At 30.4% G+C, this 14,051-nt stretch overlaps 1 long non-coding RNA gene across 3 annotated transcripts in view; it reads left to right on the forward strand.

The window, feature by feature from the left end:
* The window catches only part of LOC136041030 (uncharacterized), a 173,929-nt gene that overhangs the window by 14,367 nt on the left and 145,511 nt on the right, over nt 1-14,051 (forward strand). For all 3 annotated transcript variants that reach the window (XR_010620946.1, XR_010620947.1, XR_010620948.1), the window contains one exon: nt 9,799-10,509. This is a non-coding gene — a long non-coding RNA (uncharacterized LOC136041030). The remainder of the gene's footprint in view (nt 1-9,798; nt 10,510-14,051) is intronic.

A 14,051-nucleotide genomic window follows, 5' to 3' on the forward strand; every position in this document is an offset into this window, starting at 1 on the left:
TCTTGTTTTCCAAAATCTTACAGTCGTAAAAAACCTAGTATGCATTTCACGTTTGAAGCAACGCATAGCAATAGTATGATTCAAACCATTAGAAATAAATTCAGCCATTGAAATGTATGGCTGAAACCAAAAATGAATGCGCTTAAAACTGGCAATTAGGCTCAAATATATATCAGTGGAACATTCTTTTTGTGAATAGAACTTATTTACCTTTTTTGGGTGCTTATTTTTATCTTTTTTTTTCTAGAATAAAATGTATCAGCATATCAATGTTTGTAATTATTAATTCGAGTTACATTCTTGAAATTGGGTTAGGTTTTCAAATTTTAGGTTAGGTTCTGGGGTTTGAACCCCTCCCCTCCCCCGAAATGTTTTCTGACTCGTAAAAACATAAAAAAATAGATATAAGCACATTTGTGTCGTTATTAGTTGTTTGTTTTTTGTTTTTTTTGTGTGAACCCCCCACCTCAACCTCGGAAAAATTCATGTTTTTATTCAATGTTTTAACACAGTAGCTTAAAAAATTTTCTTTAGAAAACTACTCCGATAAGCCCGAAGCTATTCTGAGTTACTTAATTAGAAGGGGCTTCTGAAGTTTGGAAGAGCATTTCAAACAGTTCGTGGTAACGAACTGTAGTAAGGAGCGACCCGGCTCAATAGTAACCAAAACTCTAAAAAATGGAATTTCGATACCAATAGCTACATCAAAAGAATCGAATTTTAATGCTGATTTTAAATATATAAGTTTCATCAAGTCTTACCCATGAAAAATTACGACCCTGAGAAAATTTGCCATATTTTAGAAAATAGGGGGAAGCACCCCCTAAAAGTCATAGAATCTTTGACCAGTAATTAAACTTTGACCAGTGCTTAATCACTATATGTAAGATAGTCAAAATAGTATATATTGAATGATTAAATTATTCAATTTAGTAATAGGATTTTTTCAATTGATTTAAGAAATCAAATAATTTGAACGGTGATAGGGAGAAGCTGACACTTTCATCTATTGAGTAAACCTATAAAGTGAATTGCTAAACTGACTTAAAGTTTACAATAAGCCAGAAAAAGCCTTTGTTGACCATAAGATTGATTAAAGGTACAATTAATCTTGTTCTTAGGTTAATTGATAAAATTAGCTGATTACATTAGATTGTTATAAAAAACTTTTAAACTGTGATAATAATAAGAAAAGGGGGAATAACATTTACCAATATGTCCTCTAAAATATAGTTTAGTTTTTGGAAGTTCGATGAACACTTTTTCTTTTGAAACACCATTATTAAAAAGTATTAATAATCAGATAAATGATAAAATATTCTAAATGGCTAATGTACATCATTCTCAACTCCGAAAACAATCAGGTTACATTAAACAACGAGTACTTGAAGTATGAAATCAAATAAGTACTTCTCTTTTTTTTACTCTGCCTTATTGTCTGAGAATATGCAATTTTCATTGTTTAATGCCTGGCGTCATTTGTTCATAATAAGTTAAGGAATCAAATTTTTTATTGTGGTGCATAGCAACAAGTTGATTTCAATCATACCTTTGTTGATATGCTGTTGTCTTGATGTGCTGTTGTTGTCACAGATAGTGTTGTTTTGAATGGAAAAAAGTGACGAAGCAATTTACCTTTTTGGAAATGTTCCCAACGGTTAAAATCTTTGGAATTATTGCCAATTGCTAAAGCTTGTTTCCGTCGTAATCATGTTTTTTGTTGTTGGCTATTTGTCAATGTGTTAATAATGTCTTTCTGTTAGAATTTGTCATACAACACATTGTATTGTGCTTAAAAGTGGGGATTGGTCGCGATTTTTTTATTGTAATCATTTTTAGGAAACTTTTTCTTTTCTTAAAATAAAAAGCAATGTATGAGACAAGGATTTAACTTAAATCACTTAAAGCTAATTCAACTTACTCTATGAAGATAGGGTAAATGGACTTGGAACTAATGGTCCAAGAATATTATGAGAGGCCGCATCTCCTTTCTTGGCGGGCACTAGCCCCCGTCCTACGCCCCCCTTTTCCCAAAGTAGCCTGATCAAAGTTTTGAGATAGCCATTTTATTCAAGATCGAGTTTTTTTTTTATTTCGTACCATATCGTTTGTTTATTAATGCCACAACAATATCCATAGAATAACAAATGACCAGCCAAAAAAATATTAATAATGAACTGTAGATGTCAGACAAAATTAAAACAGACTAGGGACGTTGTTAATAACAGCACTTTACATATAAGAGTAATACAACCCCCATAGAAGAGGTTATTTTGCACAAAAGATTTAAGTTGTCTAGCAAAATGTCCAAAATGGAATGTAAACGACAAGTAAACAACACAATGCTATCAATCACAAGAAATACTCCATATTGTGTTTCGATACTTCAAACCTTGAAACTAATGAGTTTTGAATATATATTATTGTTATTTATAATAGATGTGCTATTCTATATATAAGTGATAGCTCTTGCTCTAGTATTCCTTCCAATGGCTTGTTCCTTTGCGTACGCTATAAGATTATGGGAAACCCCAAAATAATTTTTATTTTTTCGGGGTTTTATTAGTCAAGTAAACTTATTCTGTGTGTATTTTACGTGGTATGTAATAGCTAAAAAAATGGGGCTCAGAAAATGGAATTTAAAGTTAGCTGCTCATCAAATAAGGATCTGAATTGCAAATTATTGACCTCTCCCTCTATGCATAACCTGTTCAAAATTACAAGTTTAAATGTTATCATCGGATCCAGTTTTTTATTAAAAAAATTTGTCCCTATTTGTAGAGGATAATTATTTGGCAATATGCATAAATTGCAAAAAACACTGCTGGTCAAATGCTGGGTGAAAACGCGGTATTTCAGATATATGGTCTAAATTCTAAAAGTCATAATTTTGGACATGTGAATACATCATTGGAAAGGTAAGAATCCAAATCGTTTGGTTGTGAAGTTCATTTTTAAAATAATAGAAGAAACAGTGTGGTAATTGAGCTTTTTATATAACAAAAGAAAAATTATCGCGACTTACCCTCGCGAACCGGTCCGGAAATATAAGAAATATCTCTTATAATTACTCTCAGAAAATAGTCTGAATGGGAGTCTTGCACACTTGAGCTGTGCAGTCGTAAGTGACGACCTAACCCATGACAAGAATGCTGTTGCAGCTTGTACGAAGATTTGTGGACTATTTTCGTGCACATTATTTCCAACCTATTAATGTTTGCTTATGCAATAACATTACTAATATATAACGATACTAGCATTTTAAATATAAAATATTATATAAAATGACGTTTGTGAAATATTTGACTGTCAATGTGTGTTTATTTATATCCAACCCTATATGTAAAATAAGATTTTGTTTAGCAATGGCTATGGAATTTGTATTTTGCATCACATAAAGCTGTAAATATTCAAGCCAACCATTGAAAATATAATATATGGAATGAAACAACATGAACATTAAATTATATATATATATATATATATATATATATATATATATATATATATATATATATATATATATATATATATATATATATATATATATATATATATATCTATCTATATATATAAAAATAAGTTGTCTGTCTGTCTGTGGATGGATCAGGTGACGTCACCTGAAAAAACGGGATCAGGTGACGTCAAAACTGAAAAAACTAAAAAAAGGCAAAAACTACAAAAAAAACTAAAAACTAATAAAAAAAATAAAAAAGCTAAAAAACTAAAAAAACTAAAAAAAGGCAAAAACTACAAAAAAAACTAAAAACTAATAAAAAAGCTAAAAAACTAAAAAAACTAAAAAAAGGCAAAAACTACAAAAAAAACTAAAAACTAAAAAAAAAATAAAAAAGCTAAAAAACTAAAAAAACTAAAAAAAGGTAAAAAACTAAAAAAACTAAAAACTAAAAAAAACTAAAAAAAAGGAAAAAACTGAAAAATAAGCTAAAATAAAGGTAAAAACCAATAAAAAACTAAAAAAAAAACTGAAAAAACTAAAAAAAGGCAAAAACTACAAAAAAAAACTAAAAACTAATAAAAAAAGTAAAAAAGCTAAAAAACTAAAAAAACTAAAAAAACTAAAAAAACTAAAAAAAGGTAAAAAACTAAAATAAATAAAAAATAAAAAAAAAATAAAAAAAAGGAAAAAACTGAAAAATAAGCTAAAATAAAGGTAAAAACCAATAAAAAACTAAAAAGAAAAAAAGGAAAAAACTAAAAAAAAATTTCATCTAAAAAACTAAAAAAAACTAAAAAAGGTAAAAACTAAAAGAACTAAAAAAGAAAAAAAATAAATGACGACACTCAAAGAGAAAGCGACCAGGACAAAAGGAATGTTCGATTAGCAATCAACAAAGCACCGGGACACAGGGAGTATAAATGACGACCAGGACATAAGTAAAAAAAAAAACTAACAAAACTAAAAAGAAGGTAAAAACTACAAAAAAACTAAAAGGAAAAAAACTAAAAAAAGGCAAAAACTACAAAAAAAACTAAAAACTAATAAAAAAGCTATAAAACTAAAAAAACTAAAAAAAGGCAAAAACTACAAAAAAAAACTAAAAACTAATAAAAAAAAATAAAAAAGCTAAAAAACTAAAAAAACTAAAAAAACTAAAAAAAGGTAAAAAACTAAAAAAACTAAAAACTAAAAAAAACTAAAAAAAGGAAAAAACTGAAAAATAAGCTAAAATAAAGGTAAAAACCAATAAAAAACTAAAAAAAAACTGAAAAAACTAAAAAAGGCAAAAACTACAAAAAAAAACTAAAAACTAATAAAAAAGTAAAAAAGCTAAAAAACTAAAAAAACTAAAAAAAGGTAAAAAACTAAAAAAAAAAAAAAAAAAAAAAAACTAAAAAAAAGGAAAAAACTGAAAAATAAGCTAAAATAAAGGTAAAAACCAATAAAAAACTAAAAAGAAAAAAAGGAAAAACTAAAAAAAATTTTCATCTAAAAAACTAAAAAAAACTAAAAAAGGTAAAAACTAAAAGAACTAAAAAAGAAAAAAATAAATGACGACACTCAAAGAGAAAGCGACCAGGACAAAAGGAATGTTCGATTAGCAATCAACAAAGCACCGGGACACAGGGAGTATAAATGACGACCAGGACATAAGTAAAAAAAAAACTAACAAAACTAAAAAGAAGGTAATAACTACAAAAAAACTAAAAAGAAAAAAAAACTAAAAACTAATAAAAAAACTAAAAAATCTAAAAATCTAAATAAACTAAAAACGAAAAAAAAGGAAAAAAATAAAGGAGAAAAACAAAACTAAAAAACGAATGTATATACAGACCGGGACACCGGGATACAAATGACGACCGGGACACAGGGAATATAAATGACGACCGGGACACAGGGACACAACTACAACGGGGACACCGGGGGAAACAGGGGGATATAAATGACGACCGGGACACCGGGACAGGGAATGGTCGATTAGCAATCACCATCAACAAAGCTCAAGGGCAATCATTAGAATCATGAGGTATAGATCTGAATACAGATTGTTTTCCCATGGACCATTATATGTTGCATGTTCAAGAGTCGGTAAACCTGACAATCTATTTATATGCAAAGACAATGGGACAGCAAAGAATGTTGTATATTCGCAAGTTTTACGTAGTTAAAACCATATATATATATATATATTTATATATATATATATATATATATATATATATATATATATATATATATATATATATATATATATATATATATATATATATATATATCTGTCTATATTCACAGGTGGGACATAGGGACACAACTACAATGGCGCGTAACTATTATGGCGCGTAACGACTTACGCGCGCGGGGGGGCTTGGGGGGGCGCGAAGCGCCCCCACCAACTAGGTGTTGGGGTGGCGCGAAGCGCCACCCCAACAGCTAGTATATATATATATATATATATATATATATATATATATATATATATATATATATATATATATATATATATATATATATATTTATAATTCCTCTATTTTTTCCTAACTTTCTTTCCTCTCCTGAAAAACCAGAGTATACCAGAGTATATATAAATGAGATTATTTTATCGAAAATCTGTCGAATGGTCACATCCATAAATTTTTGCCTCTTTGATTTATTGTCATATTGAGTTTTTAGCAATGTATCATTTAGTATTTTCAATACTGACTCAATTCTTATTTTAATTTACTTTCAATTTCTTAATTTTTCCAATGCTGTCTCAACTTCCAGCAGTTACAACTCAGTCCAGAGAGAAGACCATTCTCTCTAATCGATGGATTGGGGAAGGATCTCAGAAACACTTGACAAGCTCTGAAGATGAATAGGTGAATCAACAGCTGATTCAGACTCTGGCTTTGACCTCTTCCGATGCTATTCAACTAAACGATGGGACTGAGGGAGCTGTGCATGAACCTGGAAGACCCGAGCTTTTGAAAACTCCTTTGAAAAGTTTTTCAACTATTTTTGCTGGTCCGAATCAAAGTTATTATACATTTCTAATTCCATAAATAATCCATCCATAAATAAATAAATCCATCCATAAATAAATCCATCCATAAATCTCAATTACATTGCTTAATGTACCATGCAGTAATTTTTAATTACCAAGAATATTAAAAATAATACCATGTTTAATATTGCCAATATTACCAGTAATTACCAATATAGTTACCACGCAGTACTTTTTCACATGGCGGTTCTTGCGCTTAGAAGTTTTCTAATCCTAATTAGACTAATATCTGTTGTTTAATATCTTCAAAATCCCAAGTACTTGTCTAGCACTAATCAATCAATATTATATAATTGATTCTCATATGATAAAAAAAAACAGATTTATCAATATAGTTTTTGCCAGCCCATCTCTCATCTTTGAGATAAAATTCGATTAAATTTCCGAACGAAAAGATTATCAAGAATGATGCTTTTACCAAAAAACATAGCATAAATGTTTGCGTTTTTTGAAAAAAAAATAGCAACACGTTTTCATCGTAATTACGTGTTTTTGTTTGTCAATGAGTTTATTATTTCCTTGTATTCAAATTTGTTTTGCATACAAAACACATTATTGGTCTTGTACTTTAAAGAGGGGTTTATTCCTGATTTTTTTTTTTTATTATAATTATTTTTATGGTAATTTTTTTTCAAAATAAAATAAAACATTTGAAAAGATTATTTAATTTAAATGACTTAGAAATAATACAATTTATTTTATGTAGATAGGATAAATGAACTAGGACACAATGGTCCTATAATGTAGGGAGAGGGCTCATTGTCAAAATTCTTAGATGGCCATTTTGTTTAGCATAGTTGAAAAGTTCAATAACTATGTCTTTGGGTATAACTTCAATTCCCAACAGCCGGGAAAAGGGTATAAGCTTTAAAATTTGCCTATAGTTTACGCATAGTATTCGTTATGGGATGTAAAAGTTTGTTTATTACTAGTTTGTAGCAGATGATACATCCATTAAAACATGAGAAACCATTTTCATGGCACTTGGTATCTACCAAGTGACATGTAGCGATAGCAAATTCTGTCGGTCGGTCTGTCTGTCTTTCTGTCCCGGTTTTGCTAGTTTAGCACTTCCAGGTAATCTAGGACGATGAAACTTTGCAAGCGTATTAGGAACTAGGCCAGATTAAATTATAAATTGTCGTTTCCCCGATTCTGCCTTCTGGAGGGGGGTGAGTGGGGGGACGGATAAATCGGAAAAATTAGAAAAAATGAGGTATTTTTAACTTACGAACAGGTGACCGACAGGGTCATTTATTATTCAAATATGACAATATTAATATTATACTGGCTGGGTTTTTTTTTAAATACAAGTGTTCTAAGATAATTTTTAACTTCAGGTTGTCTAAATAAAAATTTTATTAGGGGCTTTAGAAAATGTGGCTGACGCTGCGACAAAGAGGGTCATTTGTAGAACAATTATCCTTGTATGAACAACTATCCTTGTATGATAGCCAGTGGCGCCAATTAAACCAATTTAAATGTTGGGTTGAGGGGATAAAATGTATTAAATCTAGGAACAACTACACTTGTATGAACAACCATCTCTGTATGAACAACCATTCTTCTATGATCAACTATCCTTGTATGACAGCCAATGGCACTAATTCAACCAGTTTAATTTTGGGTTAAGAGGACAAAATGTATTAAATCTGGGAGGGGATTAAAAAATTTGACGGGTGGGAAATGATTTTCTCATTGAACAGTGGAGAAAGATCTACCATCCTAGGGGTGTGTATAACATCTTTGCAAATATTCTTTTTTGTTGCTACTGCAAGTTATTGAGCCTTGGAAAGCTCAATAATTAGTAACATTTCAATTTAGCAAACTTTCAAAGAATTTGATTTAAGAAACCATGGCATACTGTAACCTGTGTTCTAAAATAACTTGAAATTGGACTATTAATCGTTTATTTACTCTACTGTAGTTTTTCCTTCAATGCTGGATTCCTTTTTTTTTATTTTTTGTGAATTGTTGAAAATGTTGATTTGCTTTATTCAGTTATGACATCTTTGGCTGTTTATGTTTTATTAGACTACAGGGGCTTCTTCGAAATCACCCCCTTTAGACATGCAGATCAATCAATATATGGCAATATCTACAAAAAATATAATGAAGTTAGAGAAGGATGTGGATAATTTGTAGCATTTTCTGTAGCATTTTCTGTAGCATAATTTGTAGCATGTTATTTTCTGTCCATTTTAGAAAATTTGCCGAGCTGTGTCAAAACCATCAGTAACATATTTTGTTTTATATTAAAGGTCTCATACTAATCTAATGCTGCTTAAATTCAGTATTTTCTTCCTCTGTTTAAAGAGTATAGAAGATGACAAACTGGTTTTTCACAGAAAAGACAGAATTTTCTTGGCAAACATTTTAAATTTGTTAAAAGAGGCTTTAAGAAGAAAGATTGCTTTACAGAAGCTTCATCAATATCCTGAGGCACCACAAAATTGCATAGAACCCCCCCCCCCCCCCCGCACAAAATTTAGGAAATTGAAACCCCAACTCCCCTCTTGCCAACATAATCCCTTCCAGAGACGAGACAAAGAGGATGAGTCATCAAGACTTATAGGCGTGAACTGCATTCACTAAGCAACACGTTTAGAGAAATTTAATCTGAAAATTGCTTGCGGCTGATTTTTGCATAAAAAATTTTATACCTTTTCAGCAACTTTCAGTAAAAAGTATTTTGTAATACTTCTATTAATAGTCATAATATCTGTCCTTTTTTGGCTTCATAATTAAGAACTTATAAATTGTTTGTTTCTGTTTTATTGACTCAAACTATTAACCTTAAAAAGTTAGCCATAAAACGTGTTTAAAATAAGCATTGAGAAATTGTTTTTTGTTTTAAAGCTTTTAACTTTAGTTTTTATTGTTGAATAAATTACGGCTGATTTTAGTCTGAAATAAGCTATATCCAGCTCATATATCAGCAAAAATATTTTGCACAGTTTATCTTTTAATAGTGTAAAATATCACCTGTGCTTTTTGATTTTAGTATGTATAGTATATAATTTTTTATTGTTATTATTAATATTTTTTAGTTTGTGGTCCAAGGTGTTGTTAGGTATTTGTCACTAGTCCTTTATCAAGGTGTTAGTAGACTAATGAACCTTCTTTTGAAAGAGCACACAGAAAAAACTTTTAGGGATAGCTTCTTCAGGAAGATCATTCTAGATCAAAGTGTAACGTCGAATGAAACTAATTGTTTTGTTTTGTTTTTTTGAAATTTTTGGTTTCTTTTTTTCTTTATTTTTGTTTTGAACTGTTTAACTTGACCTTTCAGATAATGCAACAAGTGAGCTCTTATGCCCCAATGCAGTCTCCAGGGTCTTCGCCACTATCTCATGCCTCTGTTACTTTGAGTGAAGGGACTTCACACCAAAGTCCAATGTCACAAACTACCATTCATCCGTCTCAGACTCAACGCTCCCAGCACAAACACATGAGTAGATTTCACACAAATATCTTCCAGTTGTGATTCCAAGTAGTGTTGGCTCACCAGTGCAGGTTATACCAAACAATGTGAAAATGCAAACTACCAAATGCTAGAAGGTAAATGTCAATAAAACGGACGGTCATTTACCTTGGTCACAAACTTTGACAAAAGTGAATGAACCTCATTTTGAACAGGCGCTCCCTTAGCCTCCTTCAGTTGAATGTGGTCCTAAAGAAGTTCAAAATCCTGTTGTGTAAAGTGCTAGTGAGCAAATCCATATTTTAAATGACAAAAAATCCCTGATAAAGGGCCTCAAGAAAAATACCAAAAAACAAACTTCACAAGGACAAAGGATAAAGTCCAGTTTTGGTTGAAGAAAACATTATATAGAAGTTCGGCACAGTAATTGTTGATGGTGATAGAGCTATGAAAATTGTAGAGAATGAAAAATCTAGTGTAAAGAGTGTAAAAACTGATAATTGGATTAAACTGCCAAAAGGCTCTAAGAATATTGGAATGATGAAGCCATCAATGAAGTTCAGCAAACTATCGCCTGAGGTAATTTTTTTGGGTTTTATGAGTAGTTTTTAAACTACTTTTACTACTCTTTTATTAAACTTTTTATTTTAATTTATTATAATATTATTTATTCATATATATATATATATATATATATATATATATATATATATATATATATATATATATATATATATATATATATATATATATATATATATATATATATATATATATATATATATATATAATACTATGAATATTATTTATATTACTTTCGATAATATTTTATCTTTCCTATTACTTTATTTATTTAATTCCACCAAAAACAGTAAGTATACAGTGCTTAATCACTGCTTAACACTTACACAGTATAGTAAACTATAGGTCTAATAGTAAACAAACAAGGTCAAGGTAATTAGGTTTGTCTTGGTTAACCTGTAATACTTTAAAATTTGCTAAGAAAAAGACCATTCATAAGTTGACATGTTATAACTGGATTTAATGTTGAAAATAGTAATAATTAAAGATTATTAGTTATTTCAATGACTTAATTAATTGTTTCAGTTCTAATTCTAATTACAGTGTCTCAATTCTCATTGATAAGAAGGATGTGTATACCATTGTTTTATCATAATAGGATTTCTCTGGAATCAGCCGAAATGTTTTTTCCCCCTCTTCCGATAGGGGGCGCAGGATAAATCATCAGTTTTGGATTACCTCCTCTTTGTTTTTTGTTAACCTTTTTAATTGCTGTACATATTTTTATATGTTTGGGTGGAGGGGGGGGGGGCTAGCATAAAACCTAAGGGGAGATGAACCATTTACCTCCTTTTTGTCCTTTTAATAACCTTTCTAATTTTTTTGTAAATTCATTTTTTTTTTCGTTTGACGAATCCAAGTATAAACTAATTGCATTGAAAATAATAAATTAGAATACAAGAGGAGGCAGGTTCAATTCAACCCGATACCTCAATTGCAATATATTTTTTGATTTCAATAATTTTTATATTTTTCATAATTTTTAAAATTTTCATCCTAAAATTTTCATAATTTTTAAAATTTTCATCCTAAAATTTTCATAATTTTCAGTATTTTTTAAGCCTAGATTGTTCACTAAAGATGGATTAACAAAGATTTTGTGTAGGTGTCAGCACTTTTTTCTTACTGCAAGTTTATCTTTTTATTCCTTGTCATCAGTACAGCCAGCATCATCTTTGAAACCAGGCGTTTGGACAGTCTCAACACCCAATCCCCAATATCCCAAGATCTTTGAGGTTTCCTGTGTCTTATTTCCCTCGTTGTTTTCTGATGAGTTTTTTCTTCAGTTTACGTTTACCCTCCCCCCCCCCTCTTGAAATGAAAACAGTGCATAACTAATCCATATTTTTTAGCTGTATAATTTCTAGCACTCTTTCAAGTCTCCTGTCCCTCCCACACTTCCAATGGAGGTTAGTTAAAAGGTCCTTTAACTATGCCTCTGGAGATGGTATTGACCCCTGTAGTCCCTGAGGAAAGGGCTATAAGATATGTAATTTGCCCATTGTTCATATAGGCTATACTATTTGTTATTGGGAAATATATATTTTTTTGGGGAGGGTTTTTTTTCATAGGGGAAAACGTTCCCAGGGGAATGAAAGGGGATTTCTTGGCAAGATTTGAGTAAGGGTCAGAAATTAAAAAAAAGTTTTTTGACTTAAAAGTAAGGAGCAGTATTAACAATTAAAACAAGCAGAAATTATTCTATATATGAGGGGGACTGATCTCTTGCTCAATCTTCCTTTTTTGTTTTACTTTTTGTCACAATGCTTTTAGGAGATTGATGGAACAGAAGGGCCATTTAATTTTTAATGGACGTATTTCTAAAGAAGATTAAGATTTTAACATAAAGACTGAAGGTTGTGGAAGGGGTAGATTCACTTGTATTATGGTAGTTTTAGCAAGCTCCCAAGTCCCCCTCGCTTACTTTGAAGCGAGTATTATCTGCTCAGCCGACAGGGGTTTCATGAAGGGGCCTTCACTCATTGTCGCCCGGTTTTGCTAAAATTACCATTTTCTGTGCCAAAAAAGAATGGGGAAGATGTTCTTTTTCCCTCTCTGTATATATATATATATATATATATATATATATATATATATATATATATATATATATATATATATATATATATATATATATATATATATATATATATATATATATATATATATATATCCAAATTCGAGGCAAAAAGATCATCTTCAAGAAAAACAATCATAATATAAAACTAACTTACGAAAAATTTAAGACTAGCCTAAGGAAAAAGTAATTTTGATATCTAGAAAACGAGAATTTTCCAAACTGGAATCCTGTAAAAGCATATCAGCATCTAAAACAGAAAATTGTTATAAAACCTATGGTCTCCTCCAGAAAGATTTTGGAGCCTCATATTTCCTTCTTCTCTCATAGCTGTCTTCTCTCCTGTTTCTTGAAGACCGTGAGCTATCCCTGTTGGGAGATCCATCTTTTCTGTGTCTCTTCTTTCGATCTTCGTCTTCCTTTTCTGCCATATCCAACCTTCGTTTGCGATACCTTCCTTGGAATGGAGAGGGTGTTCTTTGTTTGTATTGTTTCTTGTGATATTGGTCACTCTCTTCCACTGCAGAAATTGATGAGCCTGCCCTGAGTAAATTTCTCTCCATTTCATCCAAGATTCTTCGCCTCATTTCTTCCAAATTATCCTCGTCTATTGCATTTTTCACTGTTTCTAAATTTGCTGCATTACTCTCATAAGAATTGCTAAAGTCGTGGTAATGGCCTTTACAAATCGCACAGTCACAATAAAAAGATATTTCTAATTCAAAACTTTGATCCATGTCAATATCTATTATGTTGTTGCTTGAAGTAAGTAAGTTTCACAACTGGAAAGTTTTAACGGATTCATTTCCTTATATTAATGAACGACATAGCTCTTAGATATTTGCACCAATCAATGCAAAGAGAATTGCTGACGTATGATCTTCGGAAACATTCCGTTTAACGGTTGTAACAGCCCAATCCACCTGTTTCTTGGATGTAACAGCCTTGCATAAAAGGCCCAGTAACAGCGCTATTTTAGTTATGGTTGTAATTAAAATCTTGTTTTCCAAAATCTTACAGTCGTAAAAAACCTAGTATGCATTTCACGTTTGAAGCAACGCATAGCAATAGTATGATTCAAACCATTAGAAATAAATTCAGCCGTTGAAATGTATGGCTGAAACCAAAAATGAATGCGCTTAAAACTGGCAATTAGGCTCAAATATATATCAGTGGAACATTCTTTTTGTGAATAGAACTTATTTACCTTTTTTGGGTGCTTATTTTTATCTTTTTTTTTCTAGAATAAAATGTATCAGCATATGAATATTTGTAATTATTAATTCGAGTTACATTCTTGAAATTGGGTTAGGTTTTCAAATTTTAGGTTAGGTTCTGGGGTTTGAACCCCTCCCCTCCCCCGAAATGTTTTCTGACTCGTAAAAACATAACAAAAATAGATATAAGCACATTTGTGTCGTTATTAGTTGTTTTTTTTTTTTTTTTTTTGTGTGTGTTTTTC

This window comes from Artemia franciscana, chromosome 21 (assembly GCF_032884065.1).
Source record: "Artemia franciscana chromosome 21, ASM3288406v1, whole genome shotgun sequence".
Taxonomy (NCBI): domain Eukaryota; kingdom Metazoa; phylum Arthropoda; class Branchiopoda; order Anostraca; family Artemiidae; genus Artemia; species Artemia franciscana.